The sequence below is a fragment of the Danio rerio genome, chromosome 4 (genome assembly GCF_049306965.1).
Source record: "Danio rerio strain Tuebingen ecotype United States chromosome 4, GRCz12tu, whole genome shotgun sequence".
Taxonomy (NCBI): Eukaryota; Metazoa; Chordata; class Actinopteri; order Cypriniformes; family Danionidae; genus Danio; species Danio rerio.
The window spans coordinates 73,690,055-73,697,500 of NC_133179.1; the positions used below are offsets into that span (position 1 = coordinate 73,690,055).

A 7,446-nucleotide genomic window follows, 5' to 3' on the forward strand; every position below is an offset into this window, starting at 1 on the left:
GAACCAGTTACCTTCTAGCTATGAGGAGACAGTGGTAACCACTGAGCCACCGTGTCGCCCTAGTTCTTGCAGTTTGTATCTTGTTTATTGTTTGCAGCTCCTCATTTGAGTTTAACTGTATTATCTGTCTATTAGTGAAGGTGTTTGGTGATCACTCTCCTATTTAATCAATATATCTGTTAATCTGTCTTTATTCACATAGATTAAAATCATAGTTAAGGCAGTGTGTTTATTGATGCTGTGGTTGTATATAGAGTGGTCAGTGATTGAAATGGTTGTAAAAGCTTGTCTAAATTGCGGTAAGATGAGAACAGGACAGCTTTAATGAAAGGTTTGGATTATATGATGATCACTCATTTACAGATGTTTTACACCCTTTATCGTCGTCATTTCTCAAAATGTTCAGAACAATACGATAATAAGTCAGTGTGAGTTTTCTGCAGAGTAAAACAGAAACACAGCTCATTTTCCTCTAGTCGTCCTTTAACCAGCTGATGAGACCTGCACTGTTTTAAATGCCTTTTATTTCCTTTATTAAGAAAAGATTCTGTAGATATCTGAACACAACTTCTGGGAGAACATAATGTTTCATTAAACTATTTCTGTGGGCAGAAAACAAATCTGCAAATAGGATTTTTCTAATATAAATGTTGTTATATATGATTTATCCTTGATATTTAGATCTGCAGGAGAACAAGATTCATGATTATACATCTTTTCCCTCTTGATAAGATGAAATAGTTTAGTGGAAACACAATAAATGAAGCTGAATATATTATTTAAAGGCACGGATGTCGTGTGCAGAGGTAAACTGGGTTCATTTAGGGTTTATAGTGACACTTATGATCTTTTCCTTATCCAGATATTCTTCATTATTAAAATAATATTTTACTCATTTTATTGCTTGTGAACGACTGAACCACAATCTGTGGAGACACTTTTAGATGTAGTGAGAAGACTACACGGCAAATTCATTGGTGTTAAAGTTCAAGTGTTGTGGTAATTCAGAGTAAAGTGTTAAAATTCTAGAGTTAGATAAAGGTAAAATAACCCTCTCGGCGTTAGAAGCTGATTTGCCTCCTTGTCATTCAGAGGAACATGTATCTACCTTTGTAGAAAACCCCTGTTTTTAAGAAACTAATCAGAGTGTCTGATCTCGCCCTACACCCTCATTCACCCGGCCCTTACACTAGTCAATTAGTTTAGTCCACTGGACAGAGTGAATGACCACAAATAAGTGAATTCAGACACCTGCTGATGAACACCTGCTGTTAACAAGCACAATCACTGAAGGAAGAAGAAACTGAAGGAAGAAATCAAACTACAGACACAGCGTCACACCAAAGCAACTGAACTCAAACAGAGGATTAAACAACTCAATCAAATAACAGCATTAGCAGCTTCACTGAGTACAGCTTGACTTCATTTCTGTAAGAATATTTGACAATCAACCGAGGTTTATATTTATTAAAGATATTTAATTTGACCTCACCATCATGGAGATCAGCAAATGTTTCTCTGACTGTTATAGCTGTGTTTCTAAAACGCATCAGTTATAGCGATGTGAAAGCCGATGTGCTGAGGAAGATTCAGACACTGAGTGTAGAGTTATGACCGACCTGATGAGCAGAAAGACTGAACTCAAGCTCTCTGTTCAAGACTGGCTGTGTATTCTGGAGCTTTCTCTCACACACACACACACACACACACACACACACACACACACGCACACACACACACTGCTGTTACCACAACACAATTTTTTTTATTAACAAGAACCAGCATGTAGTTTTCTAACACAACAAAATCAACAGAGGAGAGGGTATATGATTATTAAATTACACAAATATAATAAAAACATTAGTTTTTTCAATTTTAGTTATCACCAAGAGTTATTAAGTGCTGTTTTACTACAGGAAATGCACATGTAACGCTTCTCTTCCTGATGACACAAATCACTCAGGCGGACACAGAGAACTGCATTCTGCGTTGTTTATTCTGTAACAGAAATATACATCCTCTGGCAACAGTATGCATTTAAACATGCATCTAAAAAACCCCAAACAAATAGTAAGAAATCCCCCTGCACATATTAATGTCATCATTCCAGCTACACACAGCATGAGCAAATTTAACCACACAAAGTAGGTCACACACGGCAATCACTCGACAGATTTGATCTAAAACATCACGTAATGTTCATATTGGGCTTGTATGTGTTATTAATATGTGTTAAAATACTAAACTTGTCACATTTAGCTGGAGCACATTTTACCAACCGCCTTCCCGTATTGGCATGCACTAAATTCCAGGGGTTTCATTACCACGACGTAAAATGGGCGTGGCTCGGTCGGTGTTTGGGAAACGCCCCCTTAAAAAAAAAACAATACTGAGAGGTCACCGATCATGCGCAGTACAGGTTCTTTTTTAGCGCGGTCATTTCAAACAGGATGATTATGGATAAAGAACCTACCGCGGTGGATAACGAGGGAAAAAAACAATCATACAGGTTATTTTTTTGTTGTTATAATGTTATATTTTAAAGATTTCATTAGCAAGAACAGCTGACCTCGTTTTACTCCGTTTTACTGTCTCTGGGCTTTTGTACTTCCATTTTAAACCAAATAATAATGGTTGTGGTAAGATTAACCGTGTTTTTGTAGTTTAAAATATGGTATTCAGTCATGTTTAAACAAATAAATACCACATTTTCTGTAATAAATCGTGGTTAATTTTTCTTTCTCGATCTTAGTTAATTAACATAACTCATATTTATTTTCTATTTTTATTTAAAGTCATCATACACAAAACACCTGGGATCAGGACAGGTATCTGATGTTATCTAATTTAAAAGTGATCATACATGAAACCCCTGGGATCAGGACAGGTTTCTGATGTTACTGTATATAAAAGTGATCATACATGAAACCCCTGGGATCAGGACAGGTATCTGATGTTAATGTATATAAAAGTGATCATACATGAAACACCTGGGATCAGGACAGGTATCTGATGTTACTGTTTATAAAAGTGATCATACATGAAACACCTGGGATCAGGACAGGTATCTGATGTTAATGTATATAAAAGTGATCATACATGAAACACCTGGGATCAGGACAGGTATCTGATGTTACTGTTTATAAAAGTGATCATACATGAAACCCCTGGGATCAGGACAGGTATCTGATGTTAATGTATATAAAAGTGATCATACATGAAACACCTGAGATCAGGACAGGTATCTGATGTTAATGTATATAAAAGTGATCATACATGAAACACCTGAGATCAGGACAGGTATCTGATGTTAATGTATATAAAAGTGATCATGCATGAAACACCTGAGATCAGGACAGGTATCTGATGTTACTGTATTTAATATAAAAGTGATCATACATGAAACCCCTGGGATCAGGACAGGTATCTGATGTTACTGTATATAAAAGTGATCATACATGAAACCCCTGGGATCAGGACAGGTATCTGATGTTACTGTATATAATATAAAAGTGATCATACATGAAACACCTGGGATCAGGACAGGTATCTGATGTTAATGTATATAATATAAAAGTGATCATACATGAAACACCTGGGATCAGGACAGGTATCTGATGTTACTGTATATAATATAAAAGTGATCATACATGAAACCCCTGGGATCAGGACAGGTATCTGATGTTAATGTATATAAAAGTGATCATACATGAAACACCTGGGATCAGGACAGGTATCTGATGTTAATGTATATAAAAGTGATCATACATGAAACCCCTGGGATCAGGACAGGTATCTGATGTTACTGTATATAATATAAAAGTGATCATACATGAAACACCTGGGATCAGGACAGGTATCTGATGTTACTGTATATAAAAGTGATCATACATGAAACACCTGGGATCAGGACAGGTATCTGATGTTAATGTATATAAAAGTGATCATACATGAAACACTTGGGATCAGGACAGGTATCTGATGTTACTGTTTATAAAAGTGATCATACATGAAACCCCTGGGATCAGGACAGGTATCTGATGTTACTGTATATAATATAAAAGTGATCATACATGAAACCCTTGGGATCAGGACAGGTATCTGATGTTACTGTATATAAAAGTGATCATACATGAAACACCTGGGATCAGGACAGGTATCTGATGTTAATGTATATAATATAAAAGTGATCATACATGAAACACCTGGGATCAGGACAGGTATCTGATGTTAATGTATATAAAAGTGATCATACATGAAACACCTGAGATCAGGACAGGTATCTGATGTTAATGTATATAAAAGTGATCATACATGAAACCCCTGGGATCAGGACAGGTATCTGATGTTACTGTATATAAAAGTGATCATACATGAAACCCCTGGGATCAGGACAGGTATCTGATGTTACTGTATATAATATAAAAGTGATCATACATGAAACACCTGGGATCAGGACAGGTATCTGATGTTACTGTATATAATATAAAAGTGATCATACATGAAACCCCTGGGATCAGGACAGGTATCTGATGTTAATGTATATAAAAGTGATCATACATGAAACCCCTGAGATCAGGACAGGTATCTGATGTTACTGTATATAAAAGTGATCATACATGAAACCCCTGGGATCAGGACAGGTATCTGATGTTAATGTATATAAAAGTGATCATACATGAAACCCCTGAGATCAGGACAGGTATCTGATGTTACTGTATATAAAAGTGATCATACATGAAACACCTGAGATCAGGACAGGTATCTGATGTTACTGTATATAATATAAAAGTGATCATACATGAAACACCTGGGATCAGGACAGGTATCTGATGTTACTGTATATAATATAAAAGTGATCATACATGAAACACCTGGGATCAGGACAGGTATCTGATGTTAACTAATATAAAAGTAATTATACATGAAACCCCTGGCATCAGGACAGGTATCTGATGTTACTGTATATGATATATAAAGTATTTGACACAAAAGCCGTAGGATCGGGACAGGTATCTTAAGTTATAACAGTATTAATGTAATCTGAGAGGTATCTTAAGTTAATTTGTTTAATATAACACACTGACTTCACATGAAACACCTGCGATCAGGACAGCTATTTAGTACTGCATATAAAAGGCATTTGACACGAAACCCCAGCGAATACGTACAGGTATCTGAATCTAACGGCTGTTTTCACAATCTGCGCATGATCCGTGACCTATGCAAATTCACAGATAGGCCACGCCCACCCGATGACGTAGTAGCGGTTACGCTGTACTGAAACCCCTGGAAAAAAGTGCCTGCCGTTTCAGTACAGCGTAACCGCTACTGCGTCATCGGGTGGGCGTGGCCTATCTGTGAATTTGCATAGGTCACGGATCATGCGCAGATTGTGAAAACAGCCGTTTGATTCAGATACCTGTACGTATTCGCAGGGCTTTCGTGTCCAATGCCTTTTATATGCAGTACAAAATAGCTGTCCTGATCGAAGGTGTTTCATGTGAAGTCAGTGTATGTTATATTAAACAAATAAACTTAAGATACCTCTCAGATTACATTAATACTGTTATAACTTAAGATACCTGTCCCGATCCCAGGGCTTTTGTGTCAAATACTTTATATATCATATACATTAACATCAGATACCTGTCCTGATCCCAGGTGTTTCATGTATGATCACTTTTATATTATATACAGTAACATCAGATACCTGTCCTGATCCCAGGTGTTTCATGTATGATCACTTTTATATACAGTAACATCAGATACCTGTCCTGATCCCAGGTGTTTCATGTATGATCACTTTTATATACAGTAACATCAGATACCTGTCCTGATCCCAGGTGTTTCATGTATGATCACTTTTATATACAGTAACATCAGATACCTGTCCTGATCTCAGGGGTTTCATGCATGATCACTTTTATATACATTAACATCAGATACCTGTCCTGATCTCTGGTGTTTCATGTATGATCACTTTTATATTATATATATTAACATCAGATACCTGTCCTGATCCCAGGTGTTTCATGTATGATCACTTTTATATACAGTAACATCAGATACCTGTCCTGATCTCAGGTGTTTCATGTATGATCACTTTTATATACAGTAACATCAGATACCTGTCCTGATCCCAGGTGTTTCATGTATGATCACTTTTATATTATTTAACATCAGATACCTGTCCTGATCCCAGGTGTTTCATGTATGATCACTTTTATATACAGTAACATCAGATACCTGTCCTGATCCCAGGTGTTTTGTGTATGATGACTTTAAATAAAAATAGAAAATAAATATGAGTTATGTTAATTAACTAAGATCGAGAAAGAAAAATTAACCACGATTTATTACAGAAAATGTGGTATTTATTTGTTTAAACATGACTGAATACCATATTTTAAACTACAAAAACACGGTTAATCTTACCACAACCATTATTATTTGGTTTAAAATGGAAGTACAAAAGCCCAGAGACAGTAAACCGGATTAAAACGAGGTCAGCTGTTCTTGCTAATGAAATCTTTAAAATATAACATTATAACAACAAAAAAATAACCTGTATGATTGTTTTTTTCCTTCGTTATCCACAGCGGTAGGTTCTTTATCCATAATCATCCTGTTTGAAATGACCGCGCTAAAAAAGAACCTGTACTGCGCATGATCGGTGACCTCTCAGTATTGTTTTTTTTTTAAGGGGGCGTTTCCAAAACACCGACCTAGCCACGCCCATTTTGCGTCGTGGTAATGAAACCCCTGGAATTTAGTGCATGCCGTACTGAAACCCCTGGAAAAAAGTGCCTGCCTTCCTGTATTCAGCAACCATTTCCTGCGGTAGGCGGGGCTTTGCAGGTGAAAGGTGAAAGAAACAATTACACACTGTTGCCACAAGAGGTCTCTCAACAACCACAAAATAAACAAAATAGCCCATTCTGGTGAAAGACAATTAAACATTATTTTAACCCTGTTACACATATATACACACATTTATATGCACATATGTTAAAGGAGGAGCATATGCTGACTGTTTTACTTGCTTTTCTATTTTCAGACTTAGAAATCACTTTTATATTCATTTGAATCTCTTTTTCTAGCATCATGAAGAGAGGTTTTGCTTTTCCTAAACTTTTATTTATGCATGTGAAGTTTACATAATAATATAATAAAGTTTATAATAAAACCAGCATCTTTTAAAGAGCGATGCTCAACATAAAAACCCGAAATCACATGTTCATAAGTAGGAAAATGATGTTAAATTTAATGAGCAATAAAAGCTTCAACATTAATCCAGAAATATGGAGTAAATTGGCAAAACCAGAATCAATGTGAAAATAACTTCATTAAAGCTTTCAGAAAAACAGCATTCAGACTCAATATCAGTTTTACACAGACATTTTTAATGGGATAAACTCTATGAAGTCAGAAGCTTAACTCCAG

General features: G+C 36.0%; 2 protein-coding genes across 2 annotated transcripts in view; one reads left to right on the top strand and one right to left on the bottom strand.

Moving 5' to 3' along the window:
- Positions 1-7,446, bottom strand: part of LOC110438442 (protein NLRC3-like) — a 367,431-nt gene that overhangs the window by 54,056 nt on the left and 305,929 nt on the right. The window lies entirely within an intron of this gene.
- Positions 1-7,446, top strand: part of si:ch73-389k6.1 — a 778,105-nt gene that overhangs the window by 2,096 nt on the left and 768,563 nt on the right. The gene's annotated exons all lie outside the window — the stretch shown is intronic.